The 11595-nt window shown below is 35.7% G+C and overlaps 1 pseudogene; it reads left to right on the top strand.

The window, feature by feature from the left end:
- The first annotated feature begins 10277 nt into the window (after positions 1–10277).
- On the top strand, positions 10278–11241 carry LOC123817512 (annotated as a pseudogene).
- Positions 11242–11595: the final 354 nt, after the last annotated feature.

Raw genomic sequence — 11595 nt, 5'->3', positions numbered from 1 at the left:
CCTCCTTTCCAATTTGAATGCTTTTTATTTTTTCTTCTTGTTTGATTGCTATTGGCTAGGACTTCCAGTACTATGTTGAATAAGAGAGGTGAAGGCAGACATCCCTGTCTTGTTCCTGATCCTAAGGGGAATGCTTGTAGTTTTTGCCCATTGAGTATGATGCTGACAATGGGTTTGTCATATGTGGCCTTTATTACACTGAGGTATGTTTCCTCTATTCCCACTTTATTTAGAGGGGTTTTTATCATAAATGGGTGCTAGATTTAATCAAATGCTTTTTCTGCATCTAATGATATGATCATGTGGTTTTTATCCTTCATTTCCTTTATATGATGTATCACACTTATTGATTTGTGAGTGTTGTACCCACATCACATCCCTGGGACATTTCCTACTTAATCATGGTGTGTGGTCTTTTAAATGTATTGCTGGATCCGATTTGCTAATATTTTGTTGAGGATTTTAGCATCTATATTTATCAGGGATAGTGAGCTATAATTTTCTTTCTTTGTTGTGTCCTTATCTGGTTTTGCAATTAGGATAATACTAGCCTTGTAAAAAGTTCTTGGAAGTCTTCTCTCCTCTTGAATTTTTAAGAGTAGTTTGAGAAGGATAGTTCTTTTTTGAATGTATGTAAAATTCCCCTGTGGAACCATCTGCTCCAGAACTTTTGTTTGCTGATAGAATTTTGATTACTGCTTCAATTTTATTTATTCTTATTTGTATATTCAGGTTTTCTGGTTTTTCCTGGGTCTGTTTGGGAACATGCTATGTTTCTAGAAATGGGTACATTTTTCCCAGGTTGTCCATTTCTTGGTATATAGTTGTTTATAGTATTTTCTTATAATCTTTTATATTTCTGTGATATCAATTGTTACTTCTCCTATTTCATTTCTGATTTTATTTATTTGGGCCCTCTCTCTTTTTTTCTTGATGAGCCTGGTTAAAGGTTCATCAATTATGTTTATCTTTTCAAAGAACCAGTTCCTGAACTCATTGATCTTTTGAATTGATTTTTTAAACCTCTATGTCATTTATTTCCACTCTGATCTTGATTATTTCCTTCCTTCTACTCTCTCCCGGCTTTGTTTGCTGTTGCCTTCCTAGATCTTCTAGGTGTATGGTTAGGTTGTTTCTTTGAGATTTTTCTTGCTTCTTGAGGTAGGCCTACCATACTATGAACTTCCCTCTCATGACTGCTTTTGTTGTGTCCCACAGGTTTTGGGTTGTTGTGTGTTCATTTTCATGTTTCCAGGTAATTTTTTATTTCTTCCTTGGTCTCATTGAGAACTCATCCTTTGTTTAATAACATGCTATTTATATCCATGTATTTGAATGTTTTTGACTTTTTTATTGAGGTTAATTTCTAGTTTCATGACACTGTGATGTGAAAAAATGCTTGATAAGATCCCAATTTTCTTCAATTTGTTAAGGGTTTGTTTGTGGCTCCTAACGTGATCTATTTTTGAGAATGATCCATGTGCACTTGAGAAGAATATGTATTCTGCTGTTATGGGATGAAATGTTCTCTAATTATCAATTAAATTTATTCATTCTAGTGTGTCGTTTAAGGTCACCATTTCCTTGTTGATTTTTTTTTCTTTTGTATGGAAGATCTATCCATTGGTGACAGAGGAGTGTTAAAATTCTCTACTAAGACTGTATTGCTGTAGATCTCTTTCCTAAAGTCCACCAAGATTTTCGTTATATAGTTAGGTGCTCCTATATTGGGTGCATATATGTTTACAAGGGTTATATTTTCTTGTGCGATTCATTCCTTTAGTATTATGTAGTGACCCTTGTTAATGGCCTGTGTTCTGAAGTTTGTCAGATATAAATATTGCTACCCCAGCTTTCTTTTTTGTCTGCATTTGCATGGAATTTTGTTTTAATTCCTTCACTCTCAGCTCATGTAAATATTTTGTTATGATGTTGGTCTCTTGTAGACAGCATATATATGGGTCATGTTTTCTTACCCATTCAGTTACCCTACGTCTTTTTTAACATATATTTTATTGTTTATGCTATTATAGTTGTCACAATTTTTTCCTATTTTCCCCCCTCAATCTAGCTCCCTCACATCCTCAGGCAATCCCCACACCACTATCTATGTCCATGGATCATGCATATATTTCCTATGCTGTGCTTTACATCTCCATAACTATTCTGTAATGACCAAACTGTACTTCTAATCCCTTCACCTTTTTCACCCATGCCCTTTAAACCCCCTCCCTTCTGGCAACCTCCCAAATGTTCTCTGTATCTATAATTCTGTTTCTGTTCTGCTTGTGTTTATTTTGTTTTTTATATTCAATTGTTAATAGATATGTATTTATCGCTATTTTATTTTTCATACTTTTGTTCTTCTTCCTCTTCTTCTTTGTTTCCTTCTTCAGGGACGTCCTTTAACATTTGATGTAATACTGGTTTGGTGGTGATGAACCATGCTATCCCTCCATAACCTCAGCCTGCCACCCATGAAAGTGGGCTGGCCCCTTCATGACTGTGACCTTCCTACAGGTCTCTCAAGGTGGTTTTTGCCTGTCCTTGGTCAAAAGTCTCCTCTTAAGGCAGTCTTCAGTTGGTAATTCCAGGTGACTGTTCCCCTCTTTAGTTTTATTTCCAGTTTGTTTCTGGCAGGAGGTGTGAGGAAGGTCCTCCTACTCTGCCACCATCTTGTGACCCCTCATACCTTATTCTTAATCCTTACAATAACCCATGAGATGAGCATGGCTATAGCTTTTATTATTAGAATATTACTTCTTATCTAAGTTAAATATATCATAGTAGTGAAAGTCAGAGTTCTACAAGGTGCACTGTGAAAACAGGAGTTTCTTCTTTTCACATATGTATCCAATTTTTTGCACTCTCTAGCAGCAGCCATTTAAAAATCCTTTAGCTGTTTCTTTTAGTATTTACCTATGTATTTGTTTCCCACAAACATGTTTAAACAGTTAATTCTTATCTTCAGTTTTAGATGTTATCTCTTGACTTTCTACTATAAAAGGTAAATATTTATATCTTTTAGGCTGCTCCCTTTTAACTATGTACATAACTTTCTAGGTTAATATTCTATGTTTATGTTATTAATGTCCATGTAAATAATAATTCATAGCTAAGCCATGAGTATTACCTTCCTGGTATAACTTGCTCTTTTTCTGAAATTAGTAATTATCTCTTATAATTTCTTAGTTTCAACTATCTTATTTTAACTCCACCTGTTTCCTGATTTATGAGGTACCTGGCCCCTCAAATTTCAGCCTTTCTACAGTTCTGTACTATGAAGCAACTTGCTTTTTGTCTTTCCCTATTTCTATGGTTTTACCTCTCTTGGTTCTGCTAAGTCATTAACAGTAGTCCATTTGCTTTTTCGCCTCTAAAGTTTCTTTCTCATTTTTTCTGTGTTCTTTATGAAGGTGAAGAAGTGTATTCAACTCCCTTTTAAATAAAAACTCTATAGTGAATATGTTAAATTATAAGCTATGTCACTTTTATAAAGATGATATGTTTTATTTTATAAAGACAACTTTATTTAACTAAAAAAGAAAAAAGAGCCTTTAATGTATTTTTGTAACCATCTCAGAGTTAAGGTCAAATTTCTCTACGTGTCATAGAAGACTCCTTGTGAATTGGTCCTCTCTCTACATGATCTCATTCTACCACCTAGGCAGGGCCACTGGAGAAAGGCCAGGATCTTTTGGATTACCCATAAAATAAACGATGACTTACTTTACCAGTGCTATCGTTGCCCCTGACTTCTCTGTGCCTAATTGTCTTCATTTTTTGTAAGACAGGAACCCTGACATTTATTTCGTTGAATGTGTTTTATCAGATCAGGCTGGGAAATCTATGCTGTATTGTGAAAAGTGGCCTTTTAGAGAAGAGCTTCCATAGAAACACTGAAGAAACATTGTCAGCTTGGTAACTTACCTTCTAAGGCTGAGCTAGAGAGCAGTGTTTCCAGTTCTGCATACTGACATAAATATTTCATTACTCACTGTGGCTTAAGTTGAATTGCCAATTCCCTACCCACACTATCAAAACAGAAGTGACTTAAAAGAAGGAATTGCTGCACCAATCTTTAAACTGTGGAAAGTAGTATGGAGATACCTCAAAAATTTTAAAATGGACCCACCTTTTGACCCAGCAATCCAACTTCTGGAAATATATCCGAAGGAAGCCAAAACATTAATTCAAAAGAACATAAGCACCACTATGTTCATTACAGCATTATTTACAATCACCAAGATATGGAAGCAGCCCAAGTGTCCATCAGTAGATGAGTGGATAAAACAACTATGGGACATTTACACAATGGAATACTACTTGGCCATTAAAAAAAAGAAAATTTTACCCTTTGCAATAGTATGGATGGACCTGGAGAACATTATGGTAAGTGAAGTAAGCCAATCAGAGAAAGACAAACACCATATGATTTTACTCATATGTGGAATCTAATGACAAAACTGGTCTAACAAGGAAAATGGGATGGACTCATAGATGGAGAGCAGATGACAGCTAGTTGGGGGGGTGGAGATTAGAGGATGGAAGGATTGAGCAAAAAAGAAAAAGGACTAATGGACATGGACAACAGTGATAATTGCTGGGGAGAGAGCAGTATAAAGGAACTAAATGGTAATGGAAAAAATACAAAAAAAACAAGAATAAAAATAAATTGATGCTACATTAATAGAAGGAGGAGGAGGAGGAATTGGACAGACCATAGACACAAAACCACTGAATCTTAAATGTCATTTAAATTTCAGTCTATGTCCTTTCCTGCCAATGAAAGCAAAGATTCAGCAGGTGACATCTTAATTCTCAAACACTTTAAATGAATCTAAAAGGACCAGTCAAATGAGAGCTGTTCAAATCTTAAAGGGTGAAAGTTGTTATTTAGCCATAGGATAACTTTATTACTGGTTTGAATATTTTTGTTTGTAATATGATTGAACAGGAAGGACCTGGAAACTGAGCCCTCCCTGGACTTACATGCCAGTATAAACTCTGCATCCAGAAAGCATGCTAAACACAGTTGTACTGGTTCTTGGAGAAGTCTGCCTTTCACAATAATGCCAATTACACTATGGGAACATCTCTAATACACAAACCTCACCTCAAATGCAAAACTTTTTGACAAGAAAATGAACATATATTGGCTTGTTTGCTTGGGACAAACCCATAGCCACAATGAAAGTGAGCCTGCTTCTAAGAAAAAAATGAGAACAAGTGTGAATTAAGAGGGTAAAACTATCAAGCAGATCTTTCAAACTGGCCTTGAATCCTTGGAGACCTTGGATTTAAGGTTTTAAAATGTCACATTTTCATTTCAATGATAACCAAAAAAATAATATAAACATTGTAAGGATAATATTTTTAAGATATTGAACAGGTTATTTTTTGTGTTCCTTATTAATCATGTTCCCCAATACCCCACTATTATTTGCACTAAACTAGATGGTGCCCCAGGGAAAAAAGTAAAAACTAGAAGAAAATTCCATTAAATGGGGGAAGATATAATAAAGGGCAACCTACTTGAAGAATAGGAAGGAAAGCAGAAACTCTCTGGAATAGAAAAGAGATGGTAGAAATGAGGCAAGAGGTCGGAAACCAGTGTTTTCCTTCTCCTGGATTTCCCACCCCTCCCTTCTCCTTGTTCCTTCCTCCTCCATTCAAATTGCTGCTTCTTAGAGTAAATATTTTACTAGCCTTTTAGTAAGAAGTTGTGAATGGTAAATTTCCTCAGATATGTCTTAAAATATATTTATTTTGTCTTATTCTACCATTTCAGTTAAATTATTGTTTAGAGATAGAATTCTAAGCTGACGGTTTTGAAATTTCTATACCATCAACTTTGAACTCGGTAAGTTTTATTTAAGTCCAGTGTTGTTTTAACTAATGTTTTCTCCCAGTGTAATTTAAAGAAATATATTGTTCTTTTAATATTTTCTTTTCATTTTGTGTTATGTAATTATTTATACTGAACATTCATGCCTTTCATTAATTCAACAAAATTCTCAGCCATTGTCTTTTGAAATATTGCCTTTCTTTCACTCTCCATTCTCTCCTTTGAAAGTGACTATTGATAGACACTGGATATCTATTTTCTCTCTACTATGTCTTTTAAACGCTTATATTTTCCATTTTTTAAACACTTTGAGATTCACATGCAGTGTATATTTCCTTAGTTCTACAATATATTTCAGGTAATTAATTCTTTTTTAAGAAATTAAATTTCCAAGTTACAATTATATTTTTCAAATTTTCTTTTTGGAAGTTCTATTTTGAAGTCTACTTTTTACAGTATCTCATTTTCCTATGCTTACTATTCTTTCTTATCTCTTAAATTATTTTTATAAAATATACATATTTTATAGTGCTATAAGCTGAAGTTTTGGGGAGGAAAATATGGAGAATGTATATTAAATCTGACAACTTTCTGATTAAATCTGATAATAATCTGCTGTTTATTAAATCTGACAACTTGCACAGATAGTGAATTATATCCTTTGTTTTATAATTTTCAAAATTGATTTTATCTTCAGTGGATTTTCTTTTCTATACAAACTTGAACTTAGAAGCACCCTCCAAAGTAGCTTCTTTGTTTATTTGGTTTTTGCTTTTGCCAGCCTACTGAGTAGTACCACCAATGGGACAAACTTTTACATTAACTTTTTGATGTGGAGCAGGGTGGGATTGCCCAACAAGTTTTCCAGGACTACGAAGAAATTTCAAATCCATGCATGGAATAAACTCAGTATCTTCAGAATCCAAATCCATACCTAAAGTAAACTTGGGGCTTTGATTTCTTAGGCATCGACAAGTTTGCTTTGAGTCTCCCTGGGATAGTGGGGAAAGCTTTTCTAGTCCTTTCAGAGTCACATCTCCTTCAATATCCTTCTGTAGGTTTAAAATCCATGTCCCTAAATAGTAGTTAATTTCTAAGTCTGAAAATTACTTCTGCCCACCATGGCCACTACATGATAAGCTGTGTGTTCAAAGCAGTACTCATGCTAATTCTTTTACCAAAGTCAAAGTTTTTCTTTGAAGTGACAATTCAGAATTAAGGGTCATTTCATAGAAAAAAGATTTTAGTTTCATAGAAAAGTCAATCCACTGAGAATTTCATTTCCTTGTGAAAAAACGATATGATGCAGTAAAAGTCATGAACTACTTTGATTGTTATAGGCTATTAAAAGAAAAAACCACAAGAAGTAGATATAATACATGATTACAGGTTCAAACTAAGTGGAGGCTTACTGTATAAATGAGTGAATGTTTTACAAATAGTGCAAATATAGAGACAAGTGGTGAAAGAATTGAACTGAATCATCACAGAGCAAATACTATAAAGAGCATATTGCCATACATGAGCAGATGTGTTATATAAATTCCATCTTTATACATAGACACTTTCAAGAGTTCCCCCTCAATAATGTATCACAAATTCCAAATATGAACATGTAGACACACACATATACATACACCACTTCACCTCTAAATCCCCAAACAAATGCCTTCTTATTTCGTCTATTCAAACACACTTGAATTTTTAAAAATTATTCTCTTGTGATTTTTTTGTTTTATCTGTAACACTAACAAATGTGTAGAGTAAAAGCAAAAGTTAAGCCTTCATGTGCCATGGGAGCTCATGTGATGTGAAGAAAGATGGGGGTAATGTACAGTTTGTGGGAGTCTCTGACAGGTTAGATCCATACAATCATTTTCTAAGCATCCTACTTAAGTGGTTTAGGTAGCTTTTACTTCAACTGACTTTCCTTCTTTTTCTGTTTTCCCAAAATTATGCCATAAATGTATTAACTATTCGCTAATCAAATACAATTCCAAGGTACTTTTAATCTGTCTAGACCTTCTCTGGTGTATGTCTGGTGCTAGTAGAAAATACAGAAAGGGTACAGAAGAAAGGCCTTGCCTCATCTGCACTTCCACAAGGTGACTCAGCTTTCCATGCCCACAAACAGGATGTGCATCTCCTAGGCTCACGAGGCCAGGGTAAACAGATAGAGCTTCCACCTCTTTCTGAACCACTTAAGTATCCATGGACTAGACTTTAGTCATCATTAAGAAAATTTAGGGGACTGTGGCCTGGATGTGAGAGTTGAAAAATTTCAAAATAGCTCTGGTAATAGTCTCATGGTTCTTCTTCTTATCTTACACATCTATTTTCGATGTTAAAGTAAAAACAGAAGCCTTGGGAGCTATCTTAGGATTTTCTATTCCAAAATGGGAAAATATTTGGGTTTAGGTCAGTCTTCATGTCAATTTAAGAGGATTGACAGTGAAGCAATTGGCTTGTTGTAAACCTCCTACCCTGCCTATTTTATTCAGTTATACTCTAACTTCTACTCTTCTGCCAGGTTGTAGTCTTAAAGGCCAGGGACTATGACAATTAGCATTACACTGAGTAGATCTCATGGAATATTTAAGGGGTAGGATGAAATCAGGTTATCCCTAATTGAGTTTCCTGGCTCAGGACACCATCCAGTGTGCCCTGGAATGCAATCACCTTATTCAAGTGTCATGGTATTGTTGGACCACAGCAAAAAGGGAAACAATCTCTCAGGAGAAACCTAGAGGTCTCCTTCTAGTCAACACACAGAAGACGAGGCGATGATTCATATAATCCCAATGAGGCAACCATTAGACAGTAAGATTTAAGGTCAAGCAACAATTATGAGTCATTAGAGTCATGTTTTAACTTTGAATATCCAAGTTGTTTTGCTCTTCAGTTAAATAATAGGCACCATAGATTACATAAAGACAAAAACAAAAGGCCCAGATTATTTGATTTTTTTAATTTAAATACTCTATGCACTAACATTTTTAGTTTGATGACCATGTATATGAATCATATACATTTTCTTTAATTTCACAAGTCTTTTGTTTGTATTCCTAGGAGTTATATTTATTTTCAAATTAAATACTTGCTCAAATAACACATCCTAAATTATTGTGAATAGGTATTTGAAGTGAGGACTGGAGAATACATTTTCCATGGGAAAGCCTCTCCTAACACTATTGGCATAATAGTTGCTCTTGAGAGAACATGAAATCTGTTTTCCCTTAAGCAATATAACTGCTAAAGCCTCATCACAGTGTTAAAAGAGATGCTCAGTAGCAAACAGGGGAAAAAAGCTTAGGAACCTCATTAATAAGCCACTATGACTGATATGCTTTTCTCCTGGCTTTTGGTAAGGAATAAATCGGTCTCTTCTCTTTCTTAAGCCTTTTTAACTTCTTTGTGTAGCTCCTGACACAACTAAACTTTCCCTACCAGTCAACATCCTTAGCAATTTTGACTTTCCACAAAGTGTCTCCCACACAGTGGGTGTCCAGTATGCAGTTGATAAATGACTATGTGAATGAATCAATGCATTTCTCGACTTTGACTTGCTGGGCTTATGGTAGGTCCTTGATATAAACTATTTGAATTGCTTTGACACTATTGTCAATACTTCTGTCAGTGCTGCTTCTCCTTGTGCCACCTGTTGATTTTGAGATTTGCCAAATAAACAATACTTGTTTACACATACCTACAGATGTGACCCAGAATAGATTACTGTGTTGTACCCAGGTCATTTGACTCAAAGCTTCCTGCTTTGTAATGATCTATGTAGAGTAATAATAAGCATAAAACATAATTCCTTCCCCAATTATTAGTGACTGTAATGTCTTTACCAGTTTTATTTTAGTCATCAGAGTGCCTGATTGATATGCTTTATAAATGGAAACAAAAATCATCATAACTTAACAGCACAATTAGGTATATGTGTTATAAGTTAACCTGTTGGGTACTATAGCAATTCACTTGGTATGTTTCTCTGAGCATTAGTACAATAATGAAATCTGACTGCAGTAACTTCTTAAATTTTAGTGGCTATATAATAAAACTGTGCATATGATCATCTTAATTTTCTTGTTACTTGTTTAAACTTTTTCAAAAAAGTATTTTTCAAGCCAGAAATATAAAGTCTTTTAAGGTTTATTCTGATAATAACACATACAAGAATTAATAGCCCAAGTTCTTTGAAATAATAGTTCAGAAATTCATATAACTTGTAAACTTTTTTAAAAAATGTGTCTGTATGCTGCTTCAAGTGATAACTAAATAAACTCACATGTTCCTGGGATGCTCATAAAAAAATGAGGGGTAGAGTAATTATTTCACAATATACACTTACATCAAATCATTACATTGTGTACCTGAAGCTAATACAGTGTTATATGTCACTTATATCTCAGGAAAACTGGGGAAAATGTTGAGGCGTCGGATTTCTTCTTCTCTCTCTAACTGCTTCTCCTCTTTCTGCCACTGTAGCATCATCTACCCTTTGGTGAGAAGGTAAAGCAAGTCACAGCTGGACACAAAAAGAATGGCATTTAAACAGATTTCCAACAAGCAGTTTGAGGGATTGAACATGACGGTGTTAAACTGAATTGCATGACACTGTTAAACTGAACTGCAAAATGAAATTTGCTGTATATCGACCACCAAAGGCAGAAATTGGAAAATGTCCTGCACCATATTTTGGCTGTCTGCTTTCACTTGACAGAACAGAATATTAAAATCTGGTTGTCATCAAGCTGCCTCAGAACATGGACTTTTTGTTATTGCTCCAGATATCCATCCTTGTGTCTGCAACATTAAAGGAGAAGGTGAGAGCTGGGACATGGGCAGTGGTGCTGCATTTTATGTGGGTGCCACTGAAGATCCTTGGAAAACTGACTGCAGAATGCATTCTTAGGTAAAGGAGGAGCTTCCCCAGCTCATAAATGCCAGTTTTCCCGTGGCCCCCCAAAGGATGTCTGCTTTTGGCCACTCTGAAATGCCACGGAGCTCTGGTTTTTGCTTTTAAGAAATCTGGAAAATGCAAATCTGAGTCAGCATTTGCTCCAATTTTCAATTCAGTGCTCTGTCCTTGGGTGGAGGGGGTCGGGGGAGCCTTTAGTGGATATTTGGGAACTGACCAAAGTAAATGGAAAGCTTATGATGCTACCTATCCTGTGAAGTCCTATCTAGGTTCTCAGCTGAACACACTAATTGGTCAAGGTAAAGATGACCATTTTTTTCCAGCTGGACAGTTACTACCTGATAACTTCGTAGCTGCCTGTACAGAAAAGAAAATCCTGTTGTTTTTAGATCACAAGAGGGTTATTAATCATAACTACTCCTTCACTGCAACCTTTATTATTTATCATGTAAAATACCTAAATGCTTGAAAAACATAAAAAACAGAATTTCGGACTTCCACCAAGATGGAGGAATAGGTGGATGCACCGTACCTCCTCGCACAACCAAGAATAGAACAACAATAATTTACAGATATAATATCACTTAGAATTGGCAGAGGATTTATCTGAATGGAAGTCGAACAGCCAAGAAGTTGAAGTAGGCCCGTACATCCAGACTGGTAGGGGACGACGAGCCGGGCGGGCGCGGGGCTGGCGCGGGGCTGGTGTGGGTCAGTGGCGTGCGGAGGTCGGGGAAAATTTGGCGCAAAATTGGTGCGACAGCCATCCAGGGCGTAAGAATGCAGCGGTGATCCCTGAGTGTGCAAGCTGCAGCTGGGGGAC

This window comes from Phyllostomus hastatus, unplaced genomic scaffold (genome assembly GCF_019186645.2).
Source record: "Phyllostomus hastatus isolate PE091 unplaced genomic scaffold, TTU_PhHast_1.1 phas_contig_113, whole genome shotgun sequence".
In the NCBI taxonomy this organism is placed as follows: Eukaryota; Metazoa; Chordata; class Mammalia; order Chiroptera; family Phyllostomidae; genus Phyllostomus; species Phyllostomus hastatus.
This window is presented reverse-complemented; position numbering and strand designations above follow the sequence as displayed.